The sequence below is a fragment of the Mesoplodon densirostris genome, chromosome 16, assembly GCF_025265405.1.
Source record: "Mesoplodon densirostris isolate mMesDen1 chromosome 16, mMesDen1 primary haplotype, whole genome shotgun sequence".
NCBI classification, from domain to species: domain Eukaryota; kingdom Metazoa; phylum Chordata; class Mammalia; order Artiodactyla; family Ziphiidae; genus Mesoplodon; species Mesoplodon densirostris.
The window spans coordinates 58,481,008-58,493,062 of record NC_082676.1 but is presented as its reverse complement, the minus strand read 5'-3'; the positions used below and the strand labels follow the sequence as shown (position 1 = coordinate 58,493,062).

At 52.3% G+C, this 12,055-nt stretch overlaps 1 protein-coding gene and 1 long non-coding RNA gene across 2 annotated transcripts in view; one reads left to right on the top strand and one right to left on the bottom strand.

The window, feature by feature from the left end:
* The window catches only part of EMP2 (epithelial membrane protein 2), a 42,437-nt gene extending 34,375 nt beyond the window's left edge, over window positions 1–8,062 (bottom strand). The window contains exon 1 of the mRNA XM_060078903.1: window positions 7,949–8,062. The gene's annotated coding sequence lies outside the window, so the exon portion shown is untranslated. The remainder of the gene's footprint in view (window positions 1–7,948) is intronic.
* A 108-nt stretch (window positions 8,063–8,170) lies between these two features.
* LOC132477123 (uncharacterized) lies at window positions 8,171–11,491 on the top strand. The gene is made up of 3 exons (XR_009530187.1): window positions 8,171–8,398; window positions 8,503–8,597; window positions 11,196–11,491. It is a non-coding gene; the product is annotated as an uncharacterized LOC132477123 (long non-coding RNA).
* The last annotated feature ends 564 nt before the right edge of the window (window positions 11,492–12,055 follow it).

Genomic DNA, 12,055 nt, shown 5'->3' with positions numbered 1-12,055 from the left:
CTGCCCAAGCCCCTCCCCCCTCCCCTCCCCCACCCCACCCCTGCAGCCTACAGCTGGCTCCTCACCCAAGGTGTGAGGGCCCCCCTTCTGCCACCCCTCCCTGGGGTGGGCTAAAAAGCAGGAAGCCGGGAGGACACCTTCTCTCAGCTCTTCATGCAACAGATTTATTGAGCACCTACGGCACCCTTAGCTCTGTGCTGGATGCTGGGGTTACCCCAGGGAACTCAACAGATCTGGTCCCTCAAACAAAGACCATCAGAAGTAATGGAAGTGATTACCGATGAGACAGAGGGTTCCTGTCCAAAGCAGGGTTCCCAGAACACCCTGCTCCATTCCACACACATGTGAAATACAGGAATCAAGATGGTTTTGCCCAGGGTAGGGGTGGGCATGAGTTCTGTTCTCTGTGACCAGGCTGTTAAGGGCAAAGGACCCTCATGTGGTCCAGCACCCTTAGGACTGAGAAAGCTGACTTTGGAGGAAGAACACTGGCGTCCAAGACACCCACTGCAGCACATCTGCAGCAAAGGCACTTTCTTGGCCCAAAGGGGCAGGACTGTTTCAAGAGGACGTATATATCTGTATTGAAAAAGAGGGATGTTGATGGGATATATCCATCCAATAGAGCGGGGTCTGTGGGGTCCATGAGACTTGGGTTCAATCCTAACCCAACATTTTTAAGACCCCATTTCTTCATCTATAGGGCAGGGGTAGTCCTTACCTCACATGGCTGGTGTTCATCTTAAATGATAGAGGATGTAATGCACGTGGCCCGAGCTGCTCTGCACCCTATAAATGCTGTACTAAGAGCAATGGTAAATTATTGCTATTAAGACCGGCAAAATGTAAGTCATTTCCTCCTATTCTCAAACACCAACCTAAAGCATAGTTCCTGACCCAGGTCTTTATGTGTCTCTCTGAATTTTCTTCAAAGGCCAAGACTCCCATTCTCAATGGGCTCCTCGATACCTTTCCAGAGATCTCATAATGGCCCTATTAACACACCTTAAATGTACCACGTTGCCCCCTCCCCAAACCACCCCTTGTCTGTTAACAGCACCCAGAGGGGTCCACAAAGGGGTGTTTCAAGGGGCATGTTCCATGGGGCTGGATGGCACACGTCCCGGTTACCCTGCCCCTGAATTACTGCACTGCTGCCAGCTAGTCTGTCTACCATGCCCCGCCATCTCCTGAAGTTCCCCACCCCAAAACCTACAAAACTCGCGCTGCTGACCGAATCCAGGGAAGACTATTTCATTATTATCAAACTTCATGTACACACGTGACCCATGAATATATTCTCTCTGTTACAAACAAGACTGGAGTCCCGTGGCCCATTCCTTCCTCTCCCCTCTCCCCACGGCAGCCACACTGATCGATTCTGATGTATCCTTCCAGCCACTTTTCTTGCATACATGTAATAGGTATGAGGCCCTAGGAATGCAGCGACATTTATAAATAGCCTATTTCTCCATATATTGTTTTGCTACTTGCTCTTTTTTCTTTAGTTCAATAGTGTCTTATAGATTTTTCTATATTGGTACACAGAGATGAACCTCGAGGTTGTTTTCTCTGCAATCCAAATTTTTTTAAAAAATTTTATTGAAAATATAGTTGACATACGATATGTTAGTTTCAGGTGTGCTACATAGTGATTTGACATTTGCACACATTTTGAAATAATCTCCATAAGTCTAGTAGTTCAACATATTACATCCCATGGCTTATTTAATAACTGGAGGTTTGTACCTCATAATCCCCTTCACCTCTTTTGCCCCTCCCACCCACCCTGAACCTTGTTCTTTCTAACTTCTGTAACATGACTGATGGATATTTAGTTGCTTCTAGGTTATTTCCACTTTTTTCCTTTTTCTCTCTCTTTTCCATCCCAACATTGCTGTGTGAGCATCATCATGCCTGCCTCCCTAGCCAGGTTCATTGGGATGTGGAGAGAAGCCCCCTCCACCTTCGCCCTCCCAGCTCTACCCCGAGCCCTGCCCTCCCTTCCCACACCTTGCACTGCAGGCTAACTGTACGCTCAAGGCTTCTCAAGCAGGGCTCCTGCCTGCAACCTCTGCCTTTTCTTTCCCTCCCTTCTGCAAACCCGGAAACATCCCTGCCCAGGGAAATTCTAGGGACTCTTCTGAGTCCATCTCCAGTCCTACAGCCTTAAGGAAACTCTTGAACACCACGACATGGGCTTCCCTGATCCCCCATCTCGTGACCCCGGTCCTGGCACTTACATCCTTGGACCCACCAGCCTCTTCGCTGGACTGTAACCTGCTTTGAAGAGAGGGAAATCCCCCCTTGCCTACACAGCTCACTGCCCAGAGTCACTTAATAACAGCCATCAAGATGAAAGTGGGCAAGCCAGCCCCTCCCTCGGCTTTCCTTTGGTTCAAGCAAACCACAAACATCTCAAGCCACTTCCATGTATAATACATCAATACACCGACTCCTCCGATCCCTGGAACAACCGTCCAAGGTCATCCAGGCGGCATGATGACCCTCATCAAAGATGGGGAGGACTCCCTTGGAAACTGAGTGGCGGGTTTGGTCTGAAGCTGAACATCGGGGCCTCTTTGCAGAAGACGAGCTTGGGTGGGGAGCTTACAGACATTTCAGGTTTAGTCATGTTGTCAAAAGGATGAACATCTCAGCGGCTTCCCTGGTGGCGCAGTGGTTGAGAGTCCACCTGCCGATGCAGGGGACGCGGGTTCGTGCCCTGGTCCGGGAAGATCCCACATGTCGCGGAGCGGCTGGGCCCGTGAGCCATGGCCGCTGAGCCTGCGCGTCCGGAGCCTGTGCTCCGCAACGGGAGAGGCCACAACAGTGAGAGGCCCGCGTACCGGAAAGAAAAAAAAAAAAGATGACCATCTCAGCCCCAGTTATGCGATCTCCCAAAAGGCAGTCAGTCACTCCTGCATTAAGATTTGTGCCAAATCCAAGGATCACCTGTGCTTATTAATTATACCCTCCCATTATTTAAAAAAATGCTTTAAAGTTTAAAATATCAACTTAAGTTTCACCCTACACAGTAGTGAAACTATGGGTCTGTGTGCTGTTTGTGTTATTTTCCCAACTACCAACTGAGAAAAAGACGTAATTACTCTTTTTCGTTTCATGTTCAGCTGTGAACTTTTTAAAACGATCTTGGTTACCACCAGTGATAACACACTTTGGGAAACCTTCATTAGAATAAGATGAATGAGACTTTGGGTCATATTTATTCACTGCAAATTTTTTTTTTTTGAGGTACGCAGGCCTCTCACTGTTGTGGCCTCTCCCGTTGTGGAGCACAGGCTCCTGACACGCAGGCCCAGCGGCCATGGCTCACGGGCCCAGCCGCTCCGCAGCATGTGGGATCTTCCCAGACCAGGGCACGAACCTGTGTCCCCTGCGTCGGCAGGCGGACTCTCAACCACTGCGCCACCAGGGAAGACCACTGCAAAAATTTTTAACTAATTTCATTTTAAGGAAAGAGAGCCCTCCAGAGAAGTTTGTGATCAGAAGCGCCGGAAAGAGAAATCTTCAAAGCGACTTCTCTGTCAGGCAAACTTACTTGCTCTTAGGCTACGAGCAATTTTCACTGAGGGACTTAATCTGTTCATCTCTGCATCCTGCAGGGTGATAGATGTTTCACATCCAAATTTCTCACAACAATCTTGACGCCAAATATCACACTGGTGACCGCTCCCTCAGTTCTAGACCCAGGAGTGCTAGGAAGCTTCTAGAAGCTGATGTCATCCAACCTGTCTGAGGAGGGCAGGAAGCTGGGCAATCTCTTCACCCTCAGTTCCCTCTTCGATCAACAGAAACCCAGCTTCCCCAGGAAAGTGAGAGCCCTGGAAATTCAACTATCCAGGTCAACAACTCCTTGTTAAACCCTTGAGATACCATGTGAACAAACCAAGTGTCTTCAGATGGGAAGACGGTCCTCCTCCAGCCTCCGACTTCCTACTCACCCCCACCCCCAGGATGGACGACATCCCCAGAGCCCGACAGCTGTGGCCGGGAGCGACCCAATGCCAGTGGGAAGTGACCCACTGCCTGAGCATGGCTCCTGGCCCACCTTTCTCCGATCAGCATCCCAGACGGATGACACATGCCATAAGGGTCCCTGACCCTGGGGACCTGGCCTGGAAACCCACTGACCACTCCCAGCCATCAAGCTCCTCAGCAGTGAGTCCCCAGACCCAGATCTCGTCCAGGTACTGCCGCCAACTTGCTGAGTGACCTCGGCTGAGTCACTCCAGCTCTCTGAGCATCCTTAGCTGGCAAACTGGGACTTTCTAAGGCCCTTATGTACCTGAACATCTTAGTCCATGGCTGTCCTGAATGCAGGGTGCTCTCAGCCCTCCCACCCTCTGCCCAAGGCTTGGCTGCCTGGAAGAGCCCCAGCGGCTGGAGCAGTGCAAAGCTAGAGCTGCCATGGGTGTTGGGTTACCAGGCCACACTCTCCCTGGGTAGCAGCTCCGTCTCGGATATTTTTAGACTGCCCCCTCGGCCTGTCCCTAACAAGAGCCAGATACATCTGACAATTTGCCCCATGGGTCACTCCTGCAGGGAGCCAGACTCCATCGCTCCTGGGGTGAGGAAGGGAGCCTCTTCTTCCCACCACCCCTACTCCTACCCCCATCCTTCCCTGGACAGGATGAAGCCAACATCCAAGCGTCAGGCTCCAGTTCTGTCTAAGGTGCCAGCTGCCCTCCCTCCCTGTTCCAGCTGCTGCTGCCAATTGCCTAAGCCCAGTAAGACGTCCCTGGAGCCCATCCTCCTGCACTGGAGTCCTGTTGCCGACCTTTAACTGCCTCTTCTGGAAGGACTCTGCTCCGCAGTCCCAGTGTCTGGGACCGCACCCCACCTTTGGGGGATGGCTGCCACCACCTCGCAGCTGGAGAGCCCACCCCCATCCCGCCTTAGCCCCCGAAGCCCATGTCAGAGGCCTCACTTGTCCACAGAGCTGGGCAGCGGCCGCATGTTGCAACACACACACACACACACAACTATCTGCACCTCCCCAGGACAGTGGCTGCACTCCTGCCTTCCAGACAAATCCCGCCAAGCAGCCAGCAATCTACCGCCACCCCATCTGGCCTGGAAAAGCATTCATGTATTTTTGTCTCGACAGACTTCCCTTCCTGGTCATGTCTGGCAGAGTTTACTATGACAAAGAGGCGGCCTCAGCTGTGCCCCCGTCAACCAGGAAGGCCACAGAGGGCAGGAGAGTCAGCACGTGCCTGGGGTGAGAAATTAGCCTGTTGAGCCTCCCTGTGAATCACCTGTTGCTGGAAAATGGAGAGTCCGTGCGCACACACTCGTGGTTTCAGCTCCTGCCCTGCAGATATCATGCGCAAGGCACAGAAAGGAAATCTAGGTGAAACACTCACTTCCATTCCAGAAACAAAGGGCCTTAGACATTACTTGTGTGTGCAGGGGAGTGGCGGGGAGGGCTGGATGGTTGTGCCCTGTATTTACAATTAGTGGCCACAGACCCCTCAGCCCCTCAAGAGCTGTGCCCTAAACTGGGGCCGGGAAGCCAGAAGAGGGCTCGGCCCCTCCCCTCTGGGTGGGGCAATGCAGTGTCAGCCCCACCCGGCTGGCCCTGCCCTCACCCGCCCCCCCACCGTGGGACACCTCTGCGGCTTCCAACACGAACACCTGTCCCCAGATTTCGGGTGAATTTCAGTTTCCCCACTGGAGGGACAGAGGCGGCTACAGGCTATGCGGCCCACACCTGGCCTCCCCTCCCCAATTCCCGGCGGGGCTGGAGGCAGCTGATCCAAAAACCCTCAGTGGGAAAACGGGTTCCGCACCCTCCTGCCATCCCCACGCCCCTCCCTCTGCTGTGGCCTTGGTATCTGCCAAGGCCCCCGTGGGTGTCTGGGCCCTGATTTTCCCAGGAAGGTCTCCCCCTGACTCTCCAAAACCCACCAGGGCATCTCCGGGTGGAAAAACGGGAAGGGCTTGTGGGGAAGCGGATGGAGGTTCAAAGTCTGGCTCTTGGCACTTCACTGGCTCAGGGACCTTGAGAAACTGTCTTAAGGTCTCTGACCTGGCTTTCCCCACCTGCAGCCCAGGAGTGGGGATGGGCCGGCGCAGGGGGAGGCTTCCAGGAGCGCTGGAGGGCACGGTGCAGCGCTCCATCAGAGGCTAATGGAGAGTCATCACGGGCCTGGGAAGAGAAATTGGCCAGTTGAGCCTCCCTGTGAATCACCTGTTGCTGGAAAATGGAGAGTCCGTGCGCACACACTCGTGGTTTCAGCTCCTGCCCTGAAGATATCATGCGCAAGGCAGAGAAAGAAAATCTAGGTGAAACACTCACTTCCATTCCAGAAACAAAGGGCCTTAGACATTACTTGTGTGTGCAGGGGAGTGGCGGGGAGGGCTGGACGGTTGTGCCCTGTATTTACAGTTAGCGGCCACAGACCCCTGTGGCAGCTCCACCAGCTGCTCCAACAGCTTCTGTCCCCTTCCTTGTCCCTTCCAGGCTCCTGGGGAAACCCGGCTCGTGTCCCTTCCTCATCCGCCGTCCACTTCCTTACTGAGGCCAAATTCTGGGGACAGGTGGCCAGCAACCGTGAGTGGATTCTGGAATTTCTAACTGAATCAAACTGAAGCACAAGAGGTGGCTGCAGACTCTCTGTTTAATTGTGGTAAAATATACATCACAGAATATTGAGCATTTTAACCACTTTTAAGGGTAGAATCCAGTGGCATTAAATACACTTACAATGTCGTGGAACCATCACCACTCCCTATACCCAAAGTGTTTTCATCCTCCCCAGCTCTGTACCCATTAGCAATACCTACCCATCCCTCTCTGCCGGCCCCAGGTATCTCTGCTCCACTTTCTGTCCCTCTGAATTTGCCTATTCTAAGTGCTTCCTGTCAGTGAAATCATACAATATTGGGGCTACCGGCTGCTTAAGACCCTCTCCAAGCCCGTCACCTTACTCCTCACTCTGCCTGTCACTTTTTAGACTGGCCTCTGCATTTCAGACACAACTAAGTTAAAAGATCACCCCACCTCACCCCACATACACATCTTTGCAGCTCGGGAGGGGGCACTGCCCCTTTTCCCAAACCTGAAACTGGGCTGTCATTTTTGTTCCAAAGTAAGAGGTGGGTCCTGTAGTCCGGAGGGAGGGCTTTGCTTTCTGTAGTCTCCCTCAGGCACAGGTGCCCCCAACTAACCCCCATTTATGAGGTTCCCATGTCAGTCCCAAATTAGGGCCTCCCTGGGGTATATTTAGGACCCTGGATTTGGGGAGAGTGTATAGTCCTCCTGTATACGAGCTCTAGGCTCCCCCTTCTCCGGACCCATGGGTGGGGCCCTCGTAGGCCCCCAAGCCCAACCGGAGTGGAGGGGGGACAGGCGTCACCCAAGCAGTGCCTCCAGCTCCTCCGCTCGTCCAACCTAAGGCAGTTGCTCCCTGCCGCTGGGGGGCGCAACGGAGCCGCCGCCGGGACCGAGAAGGGACCCAGTGACCCAGCCAGGGCGCAGCGGGTCCCGCGCGCTCCGTGAGGCGGGGAACCGTGCGCCAAGGCGCCGGGGGCCTTCACACGACGAGAGGGGGGCTACCCGGGACTCCGAGAACCCTGGGAGTGGAGTTGGCGGGGGCGAGGGGAGTCGCCCTGACTCCTCCCCAAACTTTTCCCGCCCGCCTCGACGCAGAAGGCGAAGGAAGCAGTCCGGGGGTGGGGAGGTGGAATTCGGGGTCCCGAGCGAGCTCGGCGCAGGCGGGAAGTCCGCGCCCTCGCAATCTGGCAGAGGAACAGTAGATTTTCGGCAGGGAGGGGCCTCGGCCCCTCCCTGTCCCCCACCAATTGCAGGGACCTCTCTGGGTCCGGTACGTGCAGGGGCTGGCGACCCCGCGGCCCCGTCGCTCGCAGCCCGGAGCCCCCCGCTACCTGCGCGCGGCTCCCGGGCGAGACCCCGACTCACCGGACGCTGGCGGCTGGACAGACAGTCGGTCTGGGGCGCGAGGCGAGGCCGCCGGACTGTTTTGAAGCTCTGGGCTGGGACTGCGCGCCCTCCCTCCTCCCTCTCCGTAGCGCCGAGCCGCCTCCCCACGTCCCCCCTCCTTCCCCGACCCCGCCTCCCGGGTCGTGATGTCAGGAGCCCGGAGAGCAGAGTGGGAGGGACCGCGGGAAGCGGGTGGGGGACACTGGAGAGAAAGGCCGGAACCTGGGGAGCGCCCCCAGCCCCAGCCCGCCTCCCTGCGTTACTTTGGCCAAGTTTAGGGCAGAGCTGGTAGCGCAGTTCGGGGGAAAGAGGGAGAAATCCGAGCTTCCTCGCAGCTGGAAGGCTCTCCGCGCTGCGCCCGCCCTTACGGGTTTCCAGCTCCCCCTCCTCTCCTGCCCTTCTTCTCCCCGGTTCTTCTCTTCCCTTCCGGTAAGGGTTAAGGACGAGTGTTCTGGAATCCGACTCCCTACTTTAGAACCCCTTCCCTGGCACTTTTCTTAACTTAGTGATCTCCTTAATTTTGCCTGCCTCAGTATCCTCTTCTGGAAATGGAAGTCACAATAGGACCTCTTTCCTTGGGTTGTTGTAAGGCCTGAAAGTGGCATACCTGCGCAGTGCCTGGTACATGGTAAGTGCTCAGTTAATCTTAGCTATGGTTATTTTTATTTTCCGACATAGAGTCCCTGGCCTTGGTGGGAGGTGGCAAGGCAACCAGAGACGCAGTCTTAGGACTCCTCCAGGGTCTGACTCACACAAACCACCACCCGTATCTTTTGACCCTGCAGTCCTGGAATTTACTGTCCCTGGCAATGACATCAAAAGACAAGGAAATGTCTTTCTCTCCAGCCTCAGTTTACCCATCTGGGAACTGAGAGGGCTGATCAGCCCTGGAGGTTCTTATGGGATGGAGAAAAAGGCCAGAGGGGCCTGAGCCCCATCCGTGGAGTAGGGAGGAAGGATTTACTGTATTGAAACACTGAAGCAATTCCAAAACAGGACCACAGCATATTACAGTATATTTTAAGCTTTTAATTGAACACATTGATGTTATTTGCACACACCCCAAAATATAAGGCAATGGACTTGTGCCACTAACAAAAGAATTAGAAACCCTTTTAAGAAATGCTGATTTATTATGCAGTAGCTGGTCTGGCTGGGACGCCATGCTTAAACTTTCTGATGCGTCTTTTTTCAATCCTGTTGGGGAAGTCTGCAAGGGGAGAGCCTCCTTGGGTCTAAATTAGAAATCCTTAGGCGATTTGAGGCCCCTTCCAAAGGGCCACCCCACGCCCCATCTTGAGGTTCCCCAGCTGGCCTAGTGTCTGACCTGCCACATCTCTTTTAATTTTGAAATTCTGTGGCTAATCAAGACTTTCATCTCCCAAGCAAGAGATTCTTTGTAGGGCTGGAGAGGGGGTAGGAAGGTGTTCATTTGAACTGAGACCCCACATAAAAGGGGAGGAGAGTGAGGTCTGCTGCTGCAGAGGAGGGCCATGCAGGGCCCACCCACCAGCAGGGACAGTGATGCCTGCCTGTCCCATGGCCACCTGGAGGACAGAGAAAACCCAAAAGTCTCTCCCAGAATGGACAGTCCAGGTAGAGGCTGCAGCAGGTGGATTTCTGCCGTTTGCTGAGCCCTCACTCTGTGCCAGTTACTTTACAAATACTGTCATCAATATAACACAACAGTCCATGAAGGAACTAAGGTTCAGAGAGGCTACCTAAGTAACTCGCCCAAAGGCCCTATTCAAGGGATGGAGTGTGGATTCGAAGTCAGACTGACTGTAGCAAACCCTGCTCTCCTCCTCCCACTATATCCCTATTTACAAAATGCTCACCAGGGTCAAGCCATAATTTCTACCATACCCACTAGCCACCTGAACTAGTATTCACTTAATATTTTTCTTTAAATCAACTCTATTTATTTAACTATATTTATTTTTAAAAAGGAAGCCCTATATCATCACGGTAAACAGGAAACCAATTCCAACCACCAAAAATAGAAGACAAACTTACAAATATAAACACTACCCAGAGAAAACAGTGTGAGTACATTCTAACCAGATACTGTTGCTTGAAAGTAGTCCATGAACCTGACGTTTAGGATCTATTAAAAAGGGAGATCAGCAAGAGTAAGATGGGTGTTAGACTCACGCTAGCACAGGAGACTTTCTCCTTCTTCTAATCACAACTATTGCAAGATCATTGGAAAAGGGAATTACGTTCTCACTCCATGATTCCAGGCTGGGCAATGCCTCCTCCAAAAATCACCTCCCATTTGCCTTCTGGTGGGGCATGTCCCACACGAGGAAGAACCTGGCCAGACACCAAGAAGCCTCTCTAGGACCCAGAGAAAGGAATGATTGATTGCATCTGTCATTTGTTTCCAAACCTTCTCCGAAGCCCCACCTACCTGTGCAATTCACCTGCTACTTACACCTCTTAGTTTTCTCTCTTCAAATATACACACCTGTCTCTCCAGGAAGATTGGAGGCAGAAACCTGCCTTATACCCACTGTATCCTCACTCCTGGTGTTTCAGTAATAAGTTTGAATCCTCAACATGGTGTGGAGGAAAAGTAAGAGTGTGTTCAACTGAGTTCTGGGTCCCAATTCTTCACCCCGCTATATAGTAGTATATATCCACACTGCAGCTATAATCTCCTGGCTAGGAGAGCATACTTACCCCCTTGGCCTTGAGTTAAGCCATGTGACTGGTTTTGGCCAATGAGATATTAGCAGACTTGACACATGCAAAGGCTGGGAATGTGCTTGAGCAGTAGGGCTTGCCCTCTTGTGCTTTTGGATTTGTATAAGCAGAATAAACCTCCAGTAGTCCATTGGCCCCAGAAAAATGAGACATGGGAGCAGAGCTTCCCTACACGACCCACGGAACTTCCATATGGGGCTCAGACTGCTCCAGCCAAGCTGCAGACACATGAATGAGAAATGATATCTATTCTTGCACGTCATTGAGGCATGATGGTTGTCTGTTTCACAGCTGTAGCTGGTTGATAAAAGGATCATCTCATATGGGGAGAGAGAACTGTAAGAAAGGCATCTGAAGGCATAGGAGGCCATGGAGAAGGCTGGGGCGCTCGTTCAGGGTTGGAAAGAGAAGTTGGTTGAGAACTCAGTGGTCTCTTGTGTGTCCTTTCTGGCTTGAACGTTTTAAGGTTCTGCCAATTTCTTGTAACCTATTCCTGTTGACTCTTTTCTGTTCTCAGAAGGAATGACTTGGGATGTCCATGCCTGGGGGCAAATCTGATCCCCAACCTCAAGGCAGCCCAGTAGAACTTGGAGTTGTAACAGAAGAGCTGATGGAGAAGAATATGTGGTCTCTGGTCAAAAAGGATGGAGATCTAAAGGAAAATGTGACCTAAATTCATAGAGTCGTGATGGGAATGGATCAAATATGAAGGTGATTCAACCAGCGAAAACTGCTTTTGGTTGGTGGGTCAGTTTCACAGATGATAAGGGTTTTACTAACTTCCATTTAATAACCATTTCCTTTGAAAACAAACTGGTAGATAAGATGGCCCCGTGTGATCTGCCACCTGGTGTTCACAGTCCTGTGTACTCTCCTCCCCTTAAGAGTGGGTGGGACGTAATGACTTTTCATGACTAGAATAAAATGAAAAAATGATGGGATGTCACTTCCATGGTTAGGTTATAAAAACTATGACTTCTGTGTCACCAGCACATTCTGTGGCCCTCTAGGCTTGCATGCTTTCATGAGGTACACTACCATGTTAGAGAGACCCACATGGCAAAGGACCAAGGGAAATTCTGGCCAACAGCTGGCCAGGTACAGAGACCTTCATTCCAACAGCCCCCAAGGACCAGAATGCTGCCAACAACCATGTGATCTTGGAAGCAGATCCTTCCCCAGTTGATCCTTCCCCAGCTGTGGCCGACACCTTGATGGCACTGAAGCAGAGGGCCCAGTTAAGCCATGCCCAGCTTCCTGACCCACAAAATCTATGTTAAATGTGTGTTGCTTTTTGCTGCTAAATTTGAGGGGGGTGGGGTTGGGTTCTATTGTAGACTTTGTATCAGTCAGGATAGGCTAGGTTATGGCATGATA